Here is a 26,369-nt window from a genome sequence, read left to right as displayed (position 1 = left end):
TTGATCCAAGAAGAATGAAGTCCTTGACAACTTCAATCTTTTCTCCATTGATAAGAATGCTGTTTATTGGTCTAGTGGTGTGAATTTTTGTTTTCTTTATATTGAGATGTAATCCATACCGAAAGCTGTGCTCTTTGATCTTCATCAGTAAATGTTTTAAGTCCTCTTCACTTTAAACAAGCAAGGTTGTATCATCTGCATATCGCAGGTTGTTATTGAGTCTTCCTCTAATCCTGATTCCATGTTTTCCTTAATATAACAGAGCCTCTCGGATTATTTGCTCAGCATACAGGTTGAATAAGTATGGTGAAAGACTACAACCTTGTCACACACCTTTTTTAATTTTAGACCATTCAGTGTTACCAGGTTCTGTTTGAAAAATTGCTTCTTGGTCTAGGTACAGATTTCTCAGAAGTACAATTAAGTGTTCTGGAATACTCATACTTCTCAATGTTGTCCATAGCTTATCATGATCCACACAATAGAAAGCCTTTGTGTAGTCAATAAAGCACAGGCAAACAACTTTCTGATATTTATCTATTGTTGTCAGAAGCCATGGAATTGTTTCCAACACATCGAAATCTAAGGGGACAGAGTAGAACTGTCCCACAGGCTATTCTTGGCTGTAATATTTACAAAAGCAGATTGTCATGTCTTCCTGTGGAGCCAGTGACTGAATTTGAACCATCAACTTTTATACCTGTGCTAGAACTAAGTGTATGCACATGGGATACTGAATACATGCTTTTTTAGATGAATGAATAGAAGATACCTGTTTTCATCAGAGAATTCAGGCATGACATAGTTAGATCCTCTCTGCTCAAGGTCTCATAAGGCTGTAGTCAGGATGTCAGCTCCTTGTTGCTCTGTGACTCTACTGTTTGTTTGATTTTTAATGTTTTATTGTGAATGAAGTAATAGTTTATATGGGAGAACATTAGCTTTACATTCAACCTATCATATATCATTTCATTGCCATGGTTACAATCCCCTCCATACATTATCAACCAATCAAAGGGTATACCCTGAAAGCCTGACCCCCGGTTGTCAGCACACAGCCCCTCTTCCTCTCTAGGTCTAAAGTTCCCAGCCGCTGCATCTCTCCATGTCATTGTATCTGCCCCCATCTCTGGCATCACTGCTTCTCTGGGTAGGGTCCCAATATCCGCTTTTCTCCCTTGATGGTCCCAGGGACCTCTGCTGCTAGACTGCAAAGTCAATCACTCCTCTCCTTTTGCTACAAAATGTCTACCTTTACATTTCCAACCCTCACCATCCTGATAACAATTATTCACTATTATATCACAAGAGACCTATCTGCATCTCCTTTCATCAGTCCTACCCAAAAAGATTGGATACTACTCAGTGGAGTTTCTGCTTTCCTGCATGCCCTCTAGATCTAGGCTCCCTCTTGAAAACTTGTAAGCCAGTCACTCCTTGCCTTTGTAGCACCACCCCCCATTTTGGGTAGCCAATGTCCAAGTTGCCCATCCCTGTCTACTCTGTGTAAGGAGGGGGTGGGAATGATCTTCATTGTAGAAATTTGTTCCCTTTTTGGAGCTACAGCATCCATAGGTGTAGATCAAGTTCATCAAATTGTATCAGATTACTCTTTTTTCCCACTGCTTTCTTCTTCTAGTGGAGTTCTGATCATCCAGTCATTGAAGCCAGGTCAAGTGGGTACTATCTACAAATGTGGGTGTTCTTATGCATATGCCCTCTCTTCTTATCAGTGGGACGCTTCACTCTTCACTGTAGTCCTCTGTGGCTATGTCACTGACTCTGGGTCCAAGAGTCCCCAGATTTTGCCACACTGCTGGACAACCAGGTCTCCAGCTAGGTTCACAGGAGTCTTTTGAATGTTGTAGGGTTTAGTTTGCAGCGTCATTGCTGTTTTTCCCTCATGTCTCCATATCAGTGACAAACATGATCTCCAATCAGAGCATGTATTCCCATTGAGTCTTAGTTTTGGAAGGGGGTTTTCCCTGAGGGGACCCAACCACTTGTCTTGATGTCTCCTGGGTAAGCATCTTTCTTGTTCTTGTAGTAATCAGTCCAGTCCATCTGCCTATATTGCTTTGTATTTTTCCTGTTGGTCTTTCTTTCAAGAAGTATTTTTTTGTTCTAGCGACTCCAGGCTGGTCTGCTTGCTTTTTCAAGTGGAAATTTCCCACCTCAGAAGATTCTAGATGTAGTTCAGGATTCCACCTATGGTCTTATGTAATGCAGAGGTTCTGCAGGAAACCTCCTTCACTGGGCACGTTGTAGCCCCATTTTAGGTATTCCAATCAGTTATTGGCAGTGATGTCGTTTCAGGTGTAGAGGAATCCAACTGATTTTTGTATGTTGATCTTATACCCTGCCACTTTGTTGAATCTTCCAATGAGATCTAGTAGCTTTTTTTACTGAGTCTTGTGGGTTTTCTATGTACAGGATCATATCATCTGCAAATAGGGAGCGTTTTACTTCCTCTCTGTCAATTTCAATACCTTTAATATCCCTGTCTTGCCACATAGCTCTTGCTAAGACTTCCAAAACAATATCGAATAGGAATGGTGACAAAGGACATCTTGTCTGGTTCCTGTTCACAGAGGGAAGACTTTCAGTTTCTCTCCATTGAGAGTAATGTAGGCTGTTGGTTTTGTATATATGTTCTTAATTATATTGAGGAATTTGCCTTCAATTCCTACTTTGTTGAGTGTTTTTATCAGGAATGGATGTTGGATTTTGTCAAATGCCTTTTCTGAATCAATTCATATGATCACGTGGTTCTTTTCTTTTTTCTTATTTATATGGTAGAATACATTGATCGCTTTCCTAATGTTGAACCATCCTTGCATCCCTGTTATGAATCTCACTTGATCATGATGCATTATATTTTTGATGTCCTGCTAGATTCTATTGGCTAAGATTTCATTGAGAACTTTTGCATCTATGTTCATGAGGGATATTGGTCTGTAATTTTCTTTCTTAGTGACATCCTTCTCTGGTTTTGGTATGAAGTTTATGTTTACTTCATAAAATATATTAGGAAATTTTCCATCCTCCTTTATATTCTGGAATAATTTGAGTAGAATTGGTAACAACTCTTTCTTGAATGTTCTAGGATGGCACAACAACAACAACAATTCTGGTGACTAGAGGGGGTGTCTGACCGAGTGGACACCTCCCAGCCTCACCACTGGTGGATTCTTCTGCCACACATGCATACAGATACTCTCAGACCAAGAGCCGGCCTTGAATTGTTTTGTTTTTTTTTTTAATATAGAACAAGGCCTGTGGAGAGGGAAAGAGAATTTAAAAACAAAACAGGCCAAAAATGAAATTAAATCCTGAGGTACAGCACAACAACCAATAGGGGCATGTTGAAATCTCTCAGGCAACTTTGAAGGCAAGAAGCTGAAAGAGGACAATAAAGTCATACTCATATTAGGCTACAGATTTTTTTTTTTTCTTTCTTTCTTCTCTCCCTCCTCTCCCTTTTCTGCAATTATAGACAACAGTATCCAGTCTATTTTTGTTTGTTTGTTTGCTGTTGCTGTTTTGCTGTTTTATGGTCCTCCTTCTACCTTTGGGGGACTCTTTATCCCCCTATGTTACCCAAGAAGAGACAGCAATTGCTGTCATGTAGTTAAGCTACCATCACACTTTATAAAACACCAAAATTCAAAAGAACCAATACAAATTGCCATATACCAGGGAGGCAGACAACGCCTGTGAAAGTTACTCTGAGTTAAGCAATAAAAAGAGTGAAAAGGGAAGCCCACATCCTGATCGCATCTACCTGGAAGCAATCAGAAAGCATAAAAAAATACCAAAACACATACTCAATTAAGTATTAAGACCACAGGTAAACACTCAACATGTCTAAGAAGAAAAAGAAGGTGACCATACCAATACATGTCCAGAAACAAGATAAAATGTCTCAGACAAATGACCTAGAGTTAGACCTGGACTACATACTGAAAGGAGGGCAGACCTTGGAAATGCCTGAGAAGGAATTCAGAAAAATGATTATAAAATGTTTCAAAACACTTTAGAATGGAATTGAGAAAAATAAGGAAGAAGTCAGGAAAGTGCTACAAGAACAATCAAATAAGATACAGCATTGGAAACAATTGAAAATGTACAGAAAGAGGTCCAAATGAACAATAATAGAATATCAGAAATAGACAATACACTGAAAGGGCAAAAGAGTAAAATAGAAGAAATAGAAGGCAGAATCAGTGATCTGGAAGACAAATCTCTCAGTATCACTAAAATAGAAGGCAAACAAACAAACAAAAAATCAGAAGGTCTAAGATTCATGTTGGACAACATGAAGAGGAATAACTTAAGAATTATCGGCATTCCAGAACAAGAAGAATCACACAAGTCCACAGAGGAAATAGTTTAATAACTGCTGAAAGAAAATTTCTCTAACATCTTGTAGCACCTGTGTGAGCTGTTGATAGGCAATGGGTCCAGTTTGTTTTTGATATTCACTGATGCATCTCAGAACTTCTGGTAGTCTTCTGTCCTTTGTAATAATGAGTGTGTATCTCACCACTGAATTTGCTTCAGGACCTCATTTATCCATTCCATTAGTGCGGAGGCAGTAGGGGAGAGGAAAATGCCATGCGATGTCCAGATCAGCTACCCACTCCTGGACCTCATGTCCACTGAAGTGGGCCCCCGATCACTCTCGATGTCGGTAAGGGTGCTGTAGGCTGCACAGAGGTTGGCTAGACCTTGAATAGTAGACTGCTGAGTAGGCCAGTTGCAAGGGTACCACTTGCAAGAGTCTTGTAACATTGTATTATATGGAATTCCAACTGCTACGTTCCCTTTGGCTGGCATATCCACCTGAGGGAGGCATGGTGTCCATCTGATTAGAAATTGGTTTATGTTGTTCTAATGAACAGCTTGTGGCGCTGTGGACTAATGCATCAGACTGCAAAGTTGTTTGGTTCAAGTTCACCAGCCACTCCTTGGAAATGCTATACAGGGTCACTGTGGGTCAGAATTGACTTGACAACACTTAACAACAACAATGAACAGCTAGGACACTGCTGGCAAGCTTCCACAGTTATTTCATGGAGAGAGGGAGTTCCTTCTCTTTGGCGATAGCCCATAACTTTATGTCCCAATTTTCTGTGTGGTCACTTGTTCTATTGACTCTCACTGTGTAACAAGTAGCCAGGCCAGTTCATCAGCTTGAGTGTTACCCAGAGGAATAAGAGGGCTACGTGCCAACACTTGAGAAACAACAATGTCCGTGCCCTGTGTTCAGGCCTAAATGGCATTTTCATCTCCCATACTGCCTCTGGACTAGTAGAATGAATAAATGAGGTGCTGACAAGTAGTGGGCATCTTCCCATATTGAGAACAAAATCCCCTATGTCCCATATGTAGGGAAGCCAAATAGCCACAGACTTTTTTCCCTTTCTGCCTGTACCAAGTTGCCAGTTCTACTTACTTGGCAGATGTATTGTTGTTCTAAGTGCCGTTGAGTTGGTTCCAACTCACAGCTGACCCTGTATATGCTTTCCATGCAGGGCTGGTGAATTTGAACTGCTGGTCTTGTGGTTCAAACCAACCTTGCTATTCAGTACTTTATCCCACAGAGCCAAAACAAAACACCTGGCAGACATGTTTTGTTGTTGTTGTTGCTGTCAGGTGCCATCGAGTCGGAACCGACTCATAGTGACCCCATGCACAGCAGAACGAAACAATGTCCTATCCTGGGCCAACCTCACTACTGCTGCCACACTTGAGTCCATCAATGATGCCACCTGGCTGATCCATCTCGTTGGGGGTCTTCCTCTTTTTCTCTGACCCTCCACCCTACCCAGCATGACATCCTTCTCCAGTGGTTGTTTCCTCCGGACAATATGTCCAAAGTAGGAGAGACGAAGCTTAGCCATCCTGGCCTCCAAGGAGCACTCTGGCTGCACTTCTTCCAAAACAGATCTATTGGTTCTTTTGGCAGTCCATGGCACTTTCAGTATTCTCCTCCAACACTACAACTCAAAGGCATCAATTCTTCTACGATCCTCCTTATTCACTGTCCAGCTTTCGCATCCATATGAGGCTATTGAAAACACAATGGCCTGGGTCAGGCGCACCCTAGTCCTCAAGCTGTCTTCAACACTTTAAAAAGTTCCTGTGCAGCAGATTTGCCCAGTGCAATACGTCATCTGATCTCTTGACTGCTACTTCTGCGAGTGTTGATAGTTGATCCAAGAAGAATGAAGTCCTTTAGACATGTAATACCTCATTATTACAAGCTGCATGAGTTCTGGGGCTGATATATCAGCAGGATCCACACTGGCTAGGCAGGGCTGATTTGTTTTAATTTTAGTAATCATATCTGGTTGGGCCTTCAGATGAGGGACCTATATATCTGCTTCCAAGTTCTCCCCTTCTGACTCAGTGGAGAATTCCAATGGGTCCAACCACTTGGGGTCCCAAGCTGTCTTCATAATTACTGTTCACATGCATTCACTTTAGTTAAGTGCAGACTATGGTCTCCAAAACAGAATCTAATGTTTAGGGACAGACATCAAGGGCTTCTATGGTACTAAATTTTGTAACACTTGCCTCTCATTCTAAAAGCAGCTCATCCTTTAATCCCTGTGCTTCTGTCCCAACAACCTTCTCTGTTCCTGTAGTGGCACAAACAGTGCATAGGAAGGGGAAGGCTACTGAGGCGACCAGCACCCAAGTGTCGTTTTTAGTCCTTCAGACCCCAACTCCCTGTAAGAATCCTATCAATTCTTGCACCACGTTCAGGGTGTTCCAGTCCCCATGTTTCTAGCAATTGTGCTAAGGAATCAAACATGGAGACCAATGGCCATCCTGGAACTCCTCCTGTGAAGTCGTCTCCCCTTCCCATCATGGCATATGTAAAACAAAAGCAGGAAATAATGGGAGCAGGGGGAAGGGAAAAGAGGTCTAGTCTGAGTTGACATTAGGGTGGCCATTTTAGAGACTTTGCCCTTTATCTCTGCATTCATGTAAATTATACCAATTTATAAGTATGTTGTTGTTGTTGTTAAGTGTTGTTGATTCAGTTCTGACTCATAGCTGCCTTGCAAAGGGTTTTGTGGAGTGGCTTATGGACTGGAACCACTGACCTTGCTGTTAGCAGTCCAGTGCCTATCCTAAAGCACCATACCAGGATTCCACTCATAAGTTATTTATTATGATGTTTTAAAAATAAGTAGCATTTAAATATTTTTTTCACTTTTGAGCATGCCAGGTTATCTTCTATCTTAATCCACAACTTTGTTGTTGCTAAGTGCCGTCGAGTCGATTCCAACCCACAGCGACCCTGCATAGGGTTTTCGAGGAGCAGCTGGTGAGCTGGAACAGCCGACCTTGTAGTTCAAACGGCTTTGCAGTCTGGTGCATTAACCCACAGTGCCACACCAGGACTTCACTATCCACAACTAGCATATGAATATTATGAGGCAGTTAGAGTAATATATTAACTGTTTTAATCCCAGTGCTTTGGTCTCAGTGTTTAATTAAAGTATACCCAGGCAAATAGTCCCTACTAATTATGCTTAAATTGTGCCCTTTACCTTATTTGACTTTTGTGTCTGCTGTCTTAAGCGGTAGAGACATGAGAAGGACAATTGATATTTGCTTTGAATATCAAGCACATGTCTTCTTTAATTTGATTCCTAGTTTTAACAAGTATGTTCTAGATCCATGGTACACATAAAAAGAAATATGTGTAGACTTCAGCTCTGACAACTCAAAAACTCCTTAGAAACTACAATTATTTCAAATCCTTTGAAGTCAGTGATATCACAAAGCTATTCCTGAGCTCTTCTGCAAATTTGGAAGTCAGGTAAAGGTTTGTGAAGCAACTCTCCAAGAAGAAAGCTGAACAAAGTCCTGGGGGTGAGGTACAGGGAGGGTAGAGTGGCAGATGGATTGGAATTCTACTGGTCAATTGATGTGGTCTTTCAGACTGTTCTCACAATGCATACTCACTCAGTATGTTGATGGTGCAGGTCCTGGTGGGAGAGGGAGCACTGTAAACATTTGCTGTCAGGCCTGCATTCTATGTTTGACTCTGAAACTCAACTTTCAGTACGTCCTTGGAGAAGGTCATATAACCTTGAGAAGTGAAAGAAAGAAGCTGCATCCACAGCTTTTAAATATTTTTTTTTAATGCAAAACTCTTTCAAAGGATGAAAGTCCATAGGGAAGATCGCCATGCAATAGAAATAAATTCCCAGTTGCTAAGGTATTATTAGATATAGAAAGCTGTAGCCTCCCAAACCCCTGTGCCTCAAATTTCCAGGAAGTCATAAGACTGCTAGAAATGCATGCATCCATTGGCATCACCCATTCTATGGAAGCTATGTTTATTTGTGATCCAGTCAGATGAATGAGACACTGACACAATGCTGGCAAAGTGAAAAACATTATTAAACAGTAACAATAGATTCTCAAAGGGGAAATGGTTGCCCTCCCTCAAGTTCTCCGTGTCCATTCTTATGTTGCTGGGCAGCAATCCTCATCCCCAGGGACACTCAGCTCTTTTTCTGTGGACTGAGCATGTGGACATGAGCAACAAGCCTATATCACTGCTGTCTCTCATCATTGTTAGTGTTTGCTCTTTCTTCTGCTTTAGGAGATTCTCAATGCAGGGATCCCATGTACTTGACCCAAAGGATGCTTTCCATTCTGGACTCTTCTTCATGGTAATGAGTTCTCCTCACCCTCTGTAAGATTTGCCTTTTTAAGCCTCGCAGGATGGCAAATTGACCAATAACCTATGTAGTCAGTAGTCTCCTTATTGGCACTGTAAACTGTCCAATCCCTGCAAGAATTTTCCATACCTTATTTGTACAGTCCCAGCCAATTATTTTGTGGGAGTTATAAGACCATAGTGAGAATGATCATATAAAAATAATTCAATATATTGCAGGTATCAAATGTCTCAAGACATAATTTACACATACTTATTTGAGAAAAAGTTAGATTCATGACCATGGATAAAACCCCTTTCTGTAATATTCAAAGATATCCATTGGAAGAATAAACTTTTTTTAAAAATGTATTGGTCTGGAATAAAATTATAAATCTAAACTTGTAACTGAGTAAAAAACGTAAACTAAAACAGCCACTAATAAAGGTAAGAATAGTAAAATACAGATAAAGACAAACAAAAACAAGAAACAAGTTACTGATGAAAACAAGTCATTTCAGAACACAAGTCTTTTTCCATGAGAGAACCAACATCTCTTAAATGCTATCATCACAGTGTACTTAGCACTAGTCAAGACTTTATTAAAATACTCAATCTTGTTTAGAGTGAACAAATTAAGTTGTTATGGGACTAGAAAGAAAGCCCTGAAGAATGTTGCAAATCTTAACTACTAACAACCTAGAATGTCTTAAGACATAAAATTTAAAAGATTCTGGCCTCAGTCTCCTCATGAAGTAGAGGTTACTATTGTACAGACATCTATCATTCCGTATCATCAAATTCTTAAAAAGATGAATCCTAAAAGGAAAGTACAAACACACAATATTCCTGACCCTGATATGAATGCATATGCTACTTTAATGAAATACAGGAAGATAGGGCTTGTGCCATTATCTAAAACACTCCTGACAAATGATCTAAAGTATCTTACCTCCTGGCCATGAGCTCTCCTTCATTTACGATGTTAGCAAATGTCTTCAAAGAGTAGTTTGTACTCTATCTGTACTTCCTCAACATCCATTAATGCCTTGGTCTTTTGCAATAAAGTATCTCTTTCATCATCCAACTGAAAATCCTCTCACTTTAAAGCACAAATATCTTGACAGTGGCAAATTCAGTAGACACTTTTGTTATACACCTTATTATATAATTAAATCTTGATCCAGCAGTTGAACAAAACCTAATAGGATGCTATCTTTTAGTAATTCTATTATCCTTTAGTTCCAATTTCTACTCTGACTATTTATTTTCACTTTTACCTGGCTTTCTTTTTGCCATTTGACTCTAAATGATAGTGTTCTCTGTCTTTACTTATTCACATACATAAATTCTTCCATGCCTGTGACTTCAGTTTTTATCCTTCTAAAATAAACAGGTATCTCTGTATCTGGCCTTAGCTACCCATCTAGTTTTTTTTTTATTCCACATTGTTTTTGTTGTTGTTAGGTGCCATAGAGTCGGTACCAATGCATAGTGACCTTATGCACAGCAGAATGGAACACTGCCCAATCCTGGGCCAACTTCACTACTATTGCCACGCTTGAATCCATCGATGCTGCCACTTGGCCAATCCATCTCATTGGGGGTCTTGCTCTTTTGCTCTGACCAAACATGTATCCTTCTCCAGCTACTGCTTCCTCCTGACAATATGTCTGAAGTATGAGGTACAATGTTTGGCCATCTTGGCCTGCAAGAAGCACTCTGGCTACACTTCTTCCAACACAGATCTTTTGGTTCTTTCAGGCAGTCCATGGCACTTTTAATATTCTCCTCCAACACCATAATTCAAAAGCATTAATTCTTCTATGGTCTTCCATATTCACTGTCCAGCTTTCACATTCATCTGAGGTCATTGAAAATACCATGGCTTGGGTCAGGCGCACCTTACTCCTCAAACTGACATATTTGCTCTTCAACACTTTCAAAAGGTCTTGTGCAGCAGATTTCACTAATGCAATACATCCTTTAATTTCTTGAATGCTGCTTCTGTGAGTGTTGATAGTTGATCCAAGAAGAATGAAGTCCTTGACAACTTCAATTTTTTCTACATTGATAAGAATGTTGTTTATTGGTCCAGTGGTGAGAATTTTTGTTTTCTTTACATTGAGATGTAATCCATACTGAAGGCTGTGCTCTTTGACTTTCATCAGTAAATATTTAAGTCCTCTTACTTTCAGCAAGCAAGGTTGTATCATCTGCAAATCGCAGGTTATTAATGAGTCTTCCTCCAATCCTAATGTCACATTTTTCTTCATATAACCCAGCGTCTCGGATTATTTGCTAAGCATATTGGTTGAATAAGTATGGTGAAAGAATACAACCCTGTTTCACACCTTTCTTAATTTTAAATCATTCAGTGTCCCCATGTTCTGTTCGAACAACTGCTTCTTGGTACAGATTCTTCATGAGCACAATTAAGTATTCCAGAACACTCATACTTCTCAATGATGTCCATATCCTGTCATGATCTACACAATCGAAAGTCTTTGCAAAGTCAATAAAGCACAGGTAATCATCTTTCTGATATTCTCTGCTTTCAGCCAAGATCCATCGGATATCAGCAATGATATCCCTTGTTCCGCAGCCTCTTCTGAATCCGGCTTGTACCTCTGGAAGTTCTGTGTCAATGTATGCTTGCAGCCATTTCTGTATTACCATTAGCAAAACTTTACTTGCATGGGATATAAAAGAGATTGTCCGATGATTTCTGCATTCCATTGGGTCACCTCTCTTTGGAATGGGCACAAATATGGATCTCTTCCAATCAGTCGGCCAGACAGTTATCTTCCAAATTTCTTGGCATAGATGAGTGAGTGCCTCCTGTGCCACCTCACTTTCTTGAAAGATTTCAATTTTTATTCCATCAATCCCTGGTGCCTTGTTCTTTGCCAATTCCTTCAATATACCTTGGACTTCCTCCTTCAGTATCATTGGCTCTTGATCCTATGCTACCTCTTGAAACAGTTGAACATTAACCATTTCCTTTTGGTAGAGTGACTCTGTATATTCCTTCCATCTTCTCTTGATGCATTCTGCATTATTCAATAATTTGCCCAGAGAATCTTTCAATAATGAAAGTCAAGGCTTGAATTTTTTCTTCAGTTCCCCAAGCTTGAGAAATGTTAAGTGTGTCCTTCCTTTTTGGTTTTCTGATTCCAGATCTTTGCACATTTTGTTGTAATATTTGGCTTTATCTTCTCTAGCTGATCTTTGAAATTTTCTGTTCAGCTCTTGGACCTCCTCATTTTTTCCGTTTTCTTTAGCCTCTCTACGCTGGAGAGCAAGTTTCAGTGTCTCTTCTGACACCCATTTTGAACTTTTCCTTCTTTCTTGTCTTCTCAGTGACCTTTTGCTTTCTTCCTGTAAGATGTTCTTGATGTCATCCCACAACTCTTCTGGTCTTCAGTCTTTAGTGTTTAATGTATCAAATCTGTTCTTCAAATGATCTCTAAATTCAGGTGGGATATATTCAAGGTCATATTTTGGCTCTCGTGGACTTGTTTTCATTTTATTTAGCTTCAGTTTGAATTTACATATGAGTAATTGGTGGTCTGTTCCACAGTCTGCCACTGGCCTTGTTTTCACTGATGATATGGAGCTTTTCCATCATCTCTGTCTGCAAATGTAGTCAGTTTGATTTCTGTGTATTCCATCTGGTGAGGTCCATGTGTATAGTCGTCTCTTGTGCTGTCTAAAGAAGGTATTTGAAATGAACAAATCACTGGTTTTGCAGAATTCTATCATGCGTTCTCCAGCATCATTTCTATCATCAAGGTCATATTTTCTAACTACTGTTCCTTCCTCTTTGCTCCCAACCTTTGCATTCCAATCACCAGTAATGAGCAATAAATCTTGATTGCATGTTAGATCAATTTCAAATAGAAGAAATTGGTAGAATTCTTCTATTTCATCCTCACTGGGTTTAGTGATTGGTGTGTACATTTGAATAATCGTGGTATTAACTGGGCTTCCCTGTAGGTGCATGGATATTATCCTATTACAGACAGCATTGTACCTCATGACTGATCTGGATATGTTCTTTTTGACAATGAATGCAACACCACTCCTCTTCAACATGCCATTCCCGGCGTAGTAAACCATGTTGTTGTCAGATTCAAAATGGCCAATATCAGTCCATTTCAGCTCACTAATGCCTAAGATATCGATGTTTATGCGTTCCATTTCTTTTTCACAACTTCCAATTTTCCCAGATTCATACTAGGTACATTACATGTTCCGATTTTCAGTGGATGTTTACAGCTGTTTCTCTTCATTTTGAGTTATGCCCCATCAGCAAATGAAGATCCCGCGGGCTTTTCTCCCATGGGCTTTACTCCATTTGTGTCAACACAATCAAGTCTACTTTGAGGAGGCAGCTCTTCCCCAGTCCAACCTGAGGAGCTCATTTTCTGGCACTATATCTGACAGTGTTTCTCTGCTATTCAGAAGGTTTTCAGTGAATAAATATTTGGAAGTAGTTCGTCACTCTTTCTTCCTAGTCTGTCTTTGTCTGGAAGCTCATCTGAAACCTGTCCACCATGGGTGACCCTGCTAGTATTTAAAATACCGGTGGCATAGCTTCCAGAATCACAGCAACTCACAAGCCACCACAGTACAACAAACTGACAGATGAGTGAAATGATTTTCTATATGAATATTCCATAAGAAAACCAAGTGTCATAGAATTGATTCCAAGTCTTGACAGCCTCTTGTGTGCAACAGTAGAATTGTGCTTCAGAGTGTCCAGTGATGATTTGTCAAACCTCCAGCATTTCAGCTAACAGCCAAGCATGCTATTCATTTACACCATTCAGAGACCCAGAATATTTCTTGTTGTTGCTTCTGTTGGGTACAATCCAATAAATCTCATCTAGTAGGACTACCCCAGAGGGTTTTCTAGGCTATAACGTTGCCAGGTATTTTCTACTAGAGCAGCTAGATAGGTTCAAATCTTTCAGTTCGTAACTGAGGGCTTAACCATTGTACCACCAGGGCCACCCAATGTAAGGATTTCTAAAATGGAGCTTAACTCACACTTCAGACACTTTCCAGAAAATGTAATCTTGTCGTCACCAGATGGCACAATTAGAAACATAAAAAGTGTCTTCCTTCTACTACACCTTCTCTCCACATACACAGTTAACTGATCTTTCAGAGATAATGTCTCTACAATTATTGCCTCGGACTTCTTTCTGTCTTACTTTCTTCAATTATTATTGACCCACATCTGACTTGTTCTAATTCATTCTCCCCACCAATGCTAAAATTATCTTAATAAAAGATAATTAAAATATCTTAAATATCTTAATTAAATATACTCATTGGCTCCCTATTGCATGCAGCTATGATTTCAGTTGCTAAGCATAGTAAACCAGTGCACTCAAATTTCTTGTTATAGTCCTCTCCTTACCCCACCCACAGTAACATACAGTCTCACTTTTGTATCTTCAGGTAGCCTATATTCATGATTTACATTCCCACTTTCTTTATTAGCATTTCTGTTCAGCATAAACATGTGATTGATACAAACATCAACATTTTAAATGTCTGTTTCCTTTGTCGCTCTCTTGCTATTAGTGCTTCTACATTTATTCTTCCATGTACTGTTAATTTTTTCTTTCCTGTCTTCTAATTCTCTCTGCCACCAGCTTTGTTTAAAAAAAATGATCTTCTAAGTGTCCTGATGTGATGCTGTGAGTTAATGCGCTGGACGGCAAAGCCAGTTTGAACTGCAAGGTCTGCAGTTCAAGTTCACCAGCTGCTCCTTGGAAACCCTATACAGGGTCACTATGGGTCAGAACTGACTCGACAACACTTAACAACAAAAACAATGAACAAATAGGAGTCCTGATGTGGTGCTATGGGTTAATGTGCTAGACTGCAAAGTTAGTTTGTACCACAAAGTCAGTGGTTCAAGGTCACCAGCTGCTCCTCAAAACCCTATACGATGTCACTATGAGTTGAAACTGACTTGGTGGCACTTAACAACAACAATAAATATGGGTGCTGTGGCTCTGTAGGCTAAGCAATGGACTGCTAACCACAATGTCAGGGGTTTGAGTCCACGAGCTTCTCCATAGGAGAAAGATGAGGTTTTTGCTCCCACAAAGATTTATAGCCTCAGAAACCCTATACAGGGTTGCAATAGTCAGAACTGACTCGAAGACACTTAGCAACAATGATGAACAAATACTCAGTTTAATTGTTAAAGATATGTGTGTGCTCCTTTCTTCATCTACCTTTGTTTTTTCAAGTTAATCATAATTCCTTAACAAGCACAATGCTTGTTTCCTTCTGAATCTTACTCTGGTTAGATTTATCTCCACCTATGATTCCATCTATAGTTTTTTTGCTCTGACTCCTAAGTTGAGATCTGTAACTCAGTTTTTATTTCCAAACTGATCATTTTAATTCATGTAAATAACTGCTTATTAGACCTCTCCATCTGAAAAATGAATTTCTAAAACTCAGTATGTCAACAGGTTGACTCATTATCTTCCCTGAAATCAAGGTAATATAGTGTCAAGACTATCTACTATCAGAAATCAGGGAGCCATTCTAACTTAATTCCACTCTATCTCCACCCTCATCATCACAGAAAAAAAAAAAAAAATGCCTGGAAATGTTGCCTCATAAATATTACTTGCATTCACATACTCTGCACCATTCCCTCTGCCTTTATTCAAGTCTCATCATCCTATCACTTAGAATAGTGTGAAATCTTCTGCATTTTTAACCAGAATTCTCATGAATTTCATAAAACTGAAAATGAAAATAAAGCAGAAATGAATAGTTAAGTTTCTAAATTAAAAGGATGTTATTATTTAGGAGTCTTGGTTTTGGTATACAGGATAATGCACTGGAACAAAAGATCACTTTGCACTGAACCGATAAGTTGGTGGTTGAAACCCACCAGTCACTCCTTGGGAACCCTATGCAGCGTTGCTTTGACTCAGAATACACTCTATGGCACTTAACAACAACAACAATGATTCTTAATGTAAATCATAATTTTATAGCAGGAAAAGAATTTTCAATATGATCTGAGGCTCTAAAATAATCCTGAAATGGGGAAAAATAAAATGATTCTTCTGGAGAGAAAAAATAAATAAAGTTTAAAGTATATTCCTTGTTTTCTATTTACAAATTGTTTTGTGAAATGGACAAAGGAAACATTTAGTTGGAAAAAGTTGCATTGAGGTGCAACCCACACAGGAGGTGGTGGCCTTCAATCTGTATCAGTAAGTATTTTAAGTCCTCTCCATTTTCAGCAAGCAAGTTTGTATCATCTATATATCAAAGGTTGTTGATGAGTCTTCCTCCAGTCCTGATGCCACATTCTTCTTATATAATCTAGCTTCTCAGGGTTTTTGCTCAGCATACATATTGAGTTAGCATGGTGAAAGAATACAACCCTGGCACACACCTTTTCTGATTTTAAACCGTTCAGTATCCCCTAGTTCTGTTCAAACCACTGCCTCTTGATCTATGTAGGTTCTTAATGAGCACAATTAAGTGTTCTGGAATACTCATATTCCACAATGTTGTCCATTGCTTATGATCCAAACAATTGAAAGCCTTAGCATAGTCAATAAAGCACTGATAAATATCTTTCTGATATTCTCTGCTTTCAGCAATGATATCCCTTATTCCATGTGCTTGTCTGAATCCAAGCTGAATCTCTGGCAGCTCCCTGTCAATATACTGTTGCAACAATTTTTGTATTATCTTTAGCAAAATTTTACTTGTATGTCATATTAATGATTAGACCTCTCCATATTCCATTGGGTCTTCTTTCATTGGAATTGTCATAAATATATATCTCTTCCTATCAGTTGGCCAGCTAGCTGTTTTCGAAATATCTTAGCATAGATGAGTGAGTGTGTCCAGTGCTGCCTCAGTTTGTGAAAGATTTCAATCTACATTCCATCAATTCCTGGAACCTTGTTCTTTGCCAATGCCTTCAACGCACCTAGGGATTCTTCCTTCAGTACTGGTCATATGCTTGTTGTTGTCGTTGTTGTCAGGTGCCATCGAGTCGGAACCGACTCATAGCGACCCCATGCACAGCAGAACGAAACAATGCTCGATCCTGGGCCAACCTCACCACCGCTGCCACCCCCGAGTCCATCAATGATGCCACCTGGCCGATCCATCTCATTGGAGGTCTTCCTCTTTTTCTCTGACCCTCCACCCTACCCAGCATGACATCCTTCTCCAACGATTGTTTCCTCCAGACTACATGTCCAAAGTAGGAGAGACGAAGCTTAGCCATCCTGGCCTCCAAGGAGCACTCTGGCTGCACTTCTTCCAAAACAGATCTATTGGTTCTTTTGGCAGTCCATGGCACCCTCAGTATTCTCCTCCAACACCACAACTCAAAGGCATCAATTCTTCTACGATCCTCTTTATTCACTGTCCAGCTTTCGCATCCATATGAGGCTATTGAAAACACAATGGCCTGGGTCAGGCGCACCCTAGTCCTCAAGCTGACATCTCTGCTCTTCAATACTTTAAAAAGTTCCTGTGCAGCAGATTTGCCCAGTGCAATACGTCGTCTGATCTCTTGACTGCTACTTCCGTGAGTGTTGATAGTTGATCCAAGAAGAATGAAGTTATTGACAACTTCAATCCTTTCTCCATTGATAAGAATGTTGTTTATTGGTCCAGTGGTGAGGATTTTTGTTTTCTTGACATTGAGATGCAATGCTACCTCTTGAGAAATGGTTGAATATTTTGGTACAGTTCTGTGTATTCCTTACATCTTCTTCTTTTTCTTTTTTAAGTTTTTATTGTGAATTGAATGACAGTTTACATGGGAGAACATCAGTTTTACATTCATCCTACTATATTTAATTTCATTGCAAAGATTACAATCCTCTCCATGCATCCATGCATCATCATTCAACAGCATTTGCTTCCATTCCCTGGTTTTTTTTTGTTTGTTTTTTTTTTTGGAAATACACTGAAGCACTTGAAATATATAACAAATCGAACAACCAAAGGTCACACACACCCCCTCTCCCTCCCTGAGTCTAGAGTCCCCAGCTGCACCATCTCTCCATGTCATCATTTCTGCCTCCATCTCTGGTGTCACTGTCACTGTTTCTCTGGATTAGGTCCTGCACACTTGTCTTCTCCCTTGATGGTCCCAGGGTCCCCCACTCCTGGCCTGCGAGATCATCCACTCCCCTCCTTTTGTTACAAAACATCTACCTTTACATTTGGAACACTCACAATCAGTCCTGATAACACTTATTGAACCATAAGAGTCTTATCCCCATCTCCTTTCACCAGCCTCAGCCAAACAGGTTGGAAACCACTCTATGGAGATTCTACCTTCCCCCACACCCTCACACCCTCTGGAACAAGGCTCCCTCTTGAAAGCTTGTAAGCCAGTCACTTCTTGCCTTTGTAGCCCCCTCATATTGGGTAGCCAATGTCTAAGTTGCCCATCCCTGTCAACACTGTGTACCAAGGCGATGGAGATGATCCTTGCTATAAAGATTCGTTCTCTTTTTTGAGCTAATACATCCATAAGTATAGGTCAAATTCATCAAACTGTAGCAGATTACTCTTTTTTTTTTCCTCTTCTTTATTCTTCTAGTCAAGTTCTGATCATCCAGCCATTGAAGCCAGGTCTAATGGGTACTATGTGCAAGTATGGTTGCTTCTGTGCATCTCCCCTCAATTTCATATCAGCTGGATGCTTCACTCTCCACTCTAGTCCTCTGTGGCCATGTCCCTATCCCTGGACCCAGGTCTTGCTATACTGCTGGCCAACAAGGTCTCAATCCAGATTGTCAGGAGTCTGTTGAACATGGTGGGACTTAGTTCACAACTTCATTGCTGTTTTTCCCCCACTTCCCCTTATCGGTAGACCAATGTGTCACCAGCAAGACCACATGCCTGCTCATGTATTCCCCTTGAGTCTCAGTCTTGGAAGGGGGTTTGCCCTGAGGGGATCTGACCGCTTGGCTTGATGGCTCCTGGAGAACAACTTGCTTGTTCTTGTAGTAGTCAATCAGGCTTCCTGTTATTGTTTTTTTTATTTTTCCTGCTGGTCTTTCTTTCAAGAAGTATCTTCTGTTCTTCTAGCAACTCCAGGCTGGTCTCCTTTCAAATAGAGGTTTCCCACCTCAGAAGATTCTGGATGGGGATCAGGATTCCATGTATGGTCTCATGAACTGCAAAGGCTCCTCAGGAAGCCTCCGTCACAGTTATAGGCTGAAGATGGACTTATAAGCTTTCTGTGGTAATGTTTCGGGCTATTCCTTTCTCTCCACCTCAAGTATCCATTTTCCAATAGTAGGCAATGGAAACCAAGATTCAAAAGACACCCAAGCATCTTAACATTGTTTCCCCTCTTTTACCCATTGGAACCATGCCTCAATCCCTGTATCCCAGAGCCCTGTTGTTCCAAGGTTGAGCGTACATAACTATTTACCTCTGTCCCACTTAGTCCATGTAAACCTGCCTAATTGTTCTCCCATCCTCCTTGTTCTTCCATTTCCCTCCCCCTTCTTGTGTACTGCCCCCCTCTCCAGAACCCAAACTATCCTGTGTCTATTCCCTACCCTGTGCTTCACCATCCCTTCCATTCCCTTGTCCCATCCCCTATACCCCTGTAACCAACAAGGATTTTTTTTCCCTTTTTAGTGTGGGTACTTTTTCTTAAGCTTTTACAATAATGGTCCAATGCAGTATTTCTCCTTTTGTGACTAATTAATTTCACTCAGTATAATGTCCTCATGGTTCATCCATGTTATACGGTGGCTTGCAGCTTCCTTGTTATTCTTCAAGGTAGCATAATATTCCATTGTTTGTATGTACCACAGTTTATTTATCCATTCTTCAATTGATGGGCACTTAGGCTGTCTCCATCTTTTTTCTATTGTAAGTAGTGCTGCTATGAACATTGGTGTGCATATATCGACTCGTGTTATGGCTCATATTTCTTGTGGATAAATACAAAGTAGAGGAATTGCTTGATCATAAGGTATTTCTATTTCCAACCTTCTGAAGAAACGCCATACTGTTTTCCAAAGAGGTTGGAACATTTTGCAATCCCACCACCAATGTCCTATTCTCTCCACATCCTTGCCAACACTTATTGTCTTCTATTTTTTTTATTTTTGCTGTTATTGGTGGTGTGAGATGATATCTCATTGTTGTTTTTATTTGTGTCTCTCTAATGGATAGTGATCGTGAACATTTCTTCATATGTTTGTTGGTTGCCTGGATCGCCTCCTTGGTGAAGTGTCTGTTCATGTCTTGTGCCCATTTTTTAATTGGGTTATTTGTCTTTTTCTTGTAGCAGTGTTGTAGTTTCCTATATATTTTAGAAATTAATCCCTTGGTTGATGTGTCATCACGAAAGATTTCTTTTCCTTTCTGTGGGTTCACTTTTTACTCTTTTGGTGAAGTCTTTTGCTTCCATATTCTTTTGATGCTTTCTGCATCATTCAATATTTTACCCAAAAGAACCCTTCAATATTGCAAGTAGAGGCTTTAAGTTTTTCTTTAGTGCCCTCAGTTTGAGAAATGCTCGGAGTGTTATTCCTTTTTGGTTTTCTAATTCCAGACCTTTTCATTTTTTTAAATAATATTGGACTCTGTCTTCTTGAACCGCCCTTTGAAATTTTCTGTTAAGCTCTTTGCCTCCTACTTTCTTCCATTTGCTTTAGCATCTCTGCCCTGGAGAGTAAGTTTCAGAATCTTTTCTGATATCCATTTTTGTCTTTTCCTTCTTTCTTGTCTTCTTAATAATCTTTTGCTTTCTTCCTGTATGATGTTCTTGATGTCATCCCACAATACCTCTGGTCTTTAGTCATTGCTGTAGTTGTCGCTAAGTGCCATCAGTCAGTTCCAACCCAAGTGACCCTGTATAGGGTTTCCAAGGAGCAGCTAGTGAGCTTGAACCTGACCTTGCAGTTTAAACCGACTTTGCAGTCCAGGCATTAACTCACAGTGCCACACCATTGTCTAATGGATGTCTAATTAATCAAATCTGTTCTTGAGATGATCTCTAAATTCAGGTGTGATATATTCAAAGGCATATTTTGACTTACATGGACTTGTTTTAATTGTTTTCAGCTTCATTCTGAATGTGCACATGAGCAACTAATGTTCTATTCCACAGTTGGCCCCTGGTTTTGTTTTGACTGATGGTATGGAGCTTTTCCACTGCATCTTTCCACAGATGTAGCCAATTTGATTTCTGTGTCTTCAATCTGGTGAGATTCATGTGTATAGTCATATTTTATGTTGCTTTAAAAAGGTATTTGCAATGAAGAAGTCATTGGTTTTGCAAAATTCTATCAGGGATCTCCAGCATCATTTCTCTCACCAAGATCATATTTCCCAACTACTAATACTTTCTCTTTGTTTCCAACCTTTGCATTCAAATCACCAGTAATTATCAGTACATCTTGATTTCATGTTTGATCCATTTCAGACTGAAGAAATTTGTAGAATTCTTGAATTTCATCATCACTGGCTTTAGTGGTTGGTGAATAAATTTGAGTAATAATGGTATTAACAGGTCATCCTTGTAGGTGTATGGATATTGTCCTAACACAGAGCATTGTAACTTACTACAGATCTTGAAATGTTCCTTTTGTTGATGAATGAGAAATCATTCCTCTTAAATTTGTTATTACTGCCATAGTAAGCCATATGACTGTCAGATTCAAAATGGCCAATACTGGTCCATTTCAGTTCACTAATGCCTAGCATGGCAGTGCATATGCATTCCATTTCATTTTTTACAAATTTCACTTTTCCTGGATTCATACTTAATATTTCATGTTCCAATTATTAATGTATGTTTACTGCTATTTCTCCTCATTTTCAATTGTGCCCCATCAGCAAATGAAGTTCTTTCTGAAAGGTTATTCAGGTCATCATGGTCAATGTTATTTGAGGAGGCAGCTCTTCCCCATTCGTAGTTTGAGCACCTTCAAACATAGTGTGTTCATCTTCTGGCTCTGTATCTAACAATATTCTGGTGCTGACAGTGTCCCACTGCTATTCTTTATATTTTCAATGTTAAAGTATTTGAAAATAGTCTATCTTTCCTTCTTCCTAGTCTGTGTTAGTCTGGAGGCCCAGCTAAAGCCTTTCCACCATGGGTGACCGTGCTGGTATTTAAGATAGCAGTGGCATTGCTTCCAAAATCAAAGCAATACAAAAGCCACCACTGTAGGACAAAGTGACAGATGATTGGTGGAAATTTCCATGCCATTAAAAAATATACATATTTAGGTACAGTTTATGGAATAACTTATATGATGAGGTTTAGCTTGCAAAACTTGGTTACTCTTTTATGCAATGTATTTACATTTCAAAATGTATATTTGCTTACAAAAGAAAGCTAGTGGTTTTCTTCTAAGATGAACTGTTATCTCCTCAATCATATATTATATACTGTTGATGAAATTGGCAAGACGTCTATCAGTGAATTTTAATAGTACCTTTGCTGCCTCAAAATATGCGTTCAAAGACTCTAAAAGCATCACAAGGGGATTATACTTGTTACATGCAATTATCTGCTTATCTTGAAACATTCACTATTTTAAAAATTAAATAGTAGAACATTGATTTACTCATGAATCTAAGTAAATATCTATGACTTTGACTTTTCAAAGAGATAAATTTATTCCTTATAGTTTCTTTGAATCCATTCTGAATTGAACAGATAGAGTGGCAGAAGAAAAGAATGACATTTATGATATGTTTATTAATATTGTGGTGTTTTATGATGGCTACCTACAAGGTTGGTGGTTCAAATACACCAGCCACTCCTTAGAAATCCTATGAAGTGTCTCTAAGTGTCAGAAGCCACTAGATGGCACACAACAACAATAACAACAACCATGATAGCAAGGACTAGAAAATATCTATCTGCAAAAATGATAACTAGAAGTGATTTCCAAATTTATTTTGGCACGTTTTGAAATTAGTGATGGACTACACTTTTAAGTGTTTCTCTGCTATTCGTAAGGTTTTCAGTGACTAAATGTTTGGAAGTAAGTTGTCACTCTTTCTTTCTAGTCTGTCCTCATCTGGAAGCTCATCTGAAACCTGTCCACTGCTGGTATTTAAAATACCGGTGGCGTAGCTTTCAGAATCACAGCAACTTACAAGCGACCACAGTACGACAAACTGACAGATGAGTTGTGGAAGAAGTGCAGCTAGAGTGCTCCTTGGAGGCCAAGATGGCCAAACTTTGCTTTCATAATTTGGACATATTATCAGGAGGTACCAGTCACTGGAGAAGGATATCACGTTTGGTAAGGTGGAGGGTCAGAGAAAAAGAGGAAGACTCGCAATGAGATGGATTGGCCAAGTGTCAGCATCGATGGACTCAAGCGTGACAACAGTAGTGAGGATGGTCCAGGATCAGGCAGTGTTTCGTTCTGCTGTGCATAAGGTCGCCATGGGTCGGTACCAACTCAATGGCACCTAACAACAACAACAACAACAACACTTTAAGTGTATAATTTCTTTGGTTAGGTAAACTATAAGGAGTTTGGAGGTTTCTCTGAATTTTCTCTAAACCTATTCTTCATTCAAATTTGACTGAACTTATTATAAACTCAGTTCTTTTGCTTTCTCAGTGATTCATTTATTTCGGGTCATTCTAAAACAAAGTTTCTGCCCTGTGGCCTACAAAGATTATAAGAAGAAAAGAAAAACATTAAAAGTTTAAAATATTATGATTTCCATTCTTATAGCCAATTTATATTAAAATAATCCTAGCATATATTGCTCTCTTATTGCTACAAAAACGTAAAGAAATGAAATATTAGGTAGAACAAAGCCACAATGTGTACATAAGACTATTTCTTAAGATTACAGCCTGTTGATGAGATAAAGTGATAAAAAAAATTTTTTTTTGAGTGAAAGGAGGCAAATAATTATTATGCTGGTATTCCAGACATAAACATGTCTGTTCCAGACAAACTGGGACATATGAAAACCTAAGTTAAATTTTATAATAGTATAAGATATATTATGGTTTGCATTGTAAAAAGTATGAGCAAGAATCTTAGATAATAAGAACAAAGAAATGAGTCAGTGCTAAGAAAGAAATCACATACACACAAACCAAAGATTTAGATATTTTAAATTTTCATTCAGAGGTTGCAGTTCCCAAAATAGACTACACAGAGAGCATTCGTGCTTGTTAATTGGAAAATGTATCCTCAAAACTACATTTTATATATAAAATATAGTAGCGTTAAGTAAAACACAGTATTCAGAAAGGAAAAAGAAAATTCCTGGGGGTCATGAATATGATGATCAGAGTTTTTTGTATAACTTCCTCTATCAGAATGTGAGAAAATTTGAGGCAGTTGATGATATCCAAACAGTGGGGAACATCACTTTGCAATGAGAAGAATTATAATCATTTACAAGGATTAACATTCTAAATCTGTATGTTATAAATAACAGCTTCAATATCTAAAGTAAAGGTTGACATAACTATAAGACATAATAGAAAGATACCCCTTTGCAATACGTGATTGAAACAGACAGTTAAAATACATATAAAAAGGAAAGCAATATATATATATATATATATATTGCTACAAAATCTAGAAACTTTACTTAAAAAAATATATTAAGATGGGAATAAGTTTTTTCCAACATATCCTCCTTCTAAGGAGGCCTGGTATAGTGCTGCAAGGTCAGTTTGAACTGTAGACCTTGCAGTTTGAACCACAAGTTTAGCAGTTCAAATACATCAGCCGCTTCTCAGAAACCCTACATAGGGGTCACTATGAGTTGAAACCAACCGAATGGCACTTAAACACAACAAAGTATATGCACTTCTAAAGGCAGTGTTTCCATCTCTCTAGGATCAGTCCTGGATGGCAAACCAAAATGTAAGTGGTTCAAACCCACCAGCAGCTCCTTGGAAATACTGTACAGAGTTACTATGAATTGGAATTGACTACAGCACTTAACAATACCAAGAACTTTTCCTGGAAGAATTCTGTACTTTTCAATTTCCATCACATCAAAATGGCAATTTCTGAAGGATGCAAATTATGTTCTTATGAAATGTCCTTTGAGTTTTGAAAACAGAAAGAATTCTGAAGTAACAGAGCTGTATGAACTCCTCATATCACAGCACTTGCTAGACTGAAAGAATGAGCAAGTGCTTTGTTAATGATGGGGGAAAAATTCCTTAGTGTAATTTTTCTAGCTTTTTTCTCACCAATGCAGTTTTACATTTTCTTAAAACTTCTCCATATGTATCTTTGATCATCCTATGTCCTTCAAGAAAAACTATTACGATTTCCTCTTTGGAATGTTGTCATAGTTAAGGTGTTGTATTAACTTGACTAGGACAGGACTCTCAGTGATTTGATGTGTGTTGTTGTAGTTAAATGCTGTCGATTTCAGCTCTGATACATAGCAATCTTATGTACAACAGAAGGAAACATCGCTCAGTCCCGCACCAGCCTCACAATAGCTTGAGCACATTGTGTCTGCTACTGTACCAATCCATTTTGTTGGAGGTCTGCCTGTTTTTCTCTGATCCTTCACTTTACCAAACATGGGACTGGTCCCTCATGACAATATATCCAAAACATAAGAGACAGAAATCTCACCATCTTGGCTCCTAAGGAGCATTCTGGTTGTACTTCTTCCAACACAAATTGATTTGTTCTTCTGGCAGTCCATGATACTTTTAGTATTCTCCTCCAATACGATAACTCAAATGCAATGATTCTTCTATGATCATCCTTATGTGTTGTCCAACTGTCAAATGAATCTGAGGCTACTGAAAATACATGGCTTTGATAAGTTTCACTTTAGCCCTCAAACTGACATCCTTGCTCATGAAAATTTTAGGGAGGTTTTGTGCAGCAGATTTGCCTAATGCAATACTTCATTTGATTTCCTGACTGCTGCTTCCATGAGTGTTGATGGTTGATCCAATCAAAATGAAGTTTTTGACAACTTCAGTCTTCTCTTCATTTATCTTGATGTTCTTTATTGTCCCAGTGGTGAGGATTTTTGTTTTCTTTACATTGAGGTACAACCCATACAGAAGGCTGTGGTCTTTGATCTTAATCAGTAAGTATTTTAAGTCCTCTTGGCTTTCAGCAAGTAAGATTGTATCATCTGTATAATGATGTCTGATACCATGTAGTTAATTCTATGATGAAGTCTGCTATGAGCAGCCAATGAATTGAAAGGAGTTTTCCTCTGGGGTGAGAGTGGGTGGGGTGGTCTATCTCCAATGATTCAGGTAAAGCTGACTTACTCTCTGCTAGCTCTGGATCTTGCATATGCTTTGTCTTCTCACTTGTGGTGCTTTTAATTCGAGCCAATGATGTGCTGTATTACTTGCCTGCTTGCCTGATTGAATGAACTGCCTACTTGCTATGTGACCTGATGATCTTGATTCATGTGACCCAGACTTTAGACTCTACCTCTTCTACAGCTGTGTGGAACATATAGACGTCTCTTTATATATACATATGTAAATTGCATTGATTTGGCTTCTACAGGTAACCCAGCCTAAGAAACGTCCCTCCAAAAAACAGTCACCATAACCATCTTAGATGACCTCTCTGCCTTGAATTTAACTGGTCTAGCTGGTCTTCTTTGAATCCACTGTTTTGATTGGACATTTTTA

This window comes from Chrysochloris asiatica, unplaced genomic scaffold (assembly GCF_000296735.1).
Source record: "Chrysochloris asiatica unplaced genomic scaffold, ChrAsi1.0 scaffold00010, whole genome shotgun sequence".
In the NCBI taxonomy this organism is placed as follows: domain Eukaryota; kingdom Metazoa; phylum Chordata; class Mammalia; order Afrosoricida; family Chrysochloridae; genus Chrysochloris; species Chrysochloris asiatica.
The sequence above is the reverse complement of the archived record's forward strand: the minus strand, read 5'-3'. Positions refer to the sequence as shown.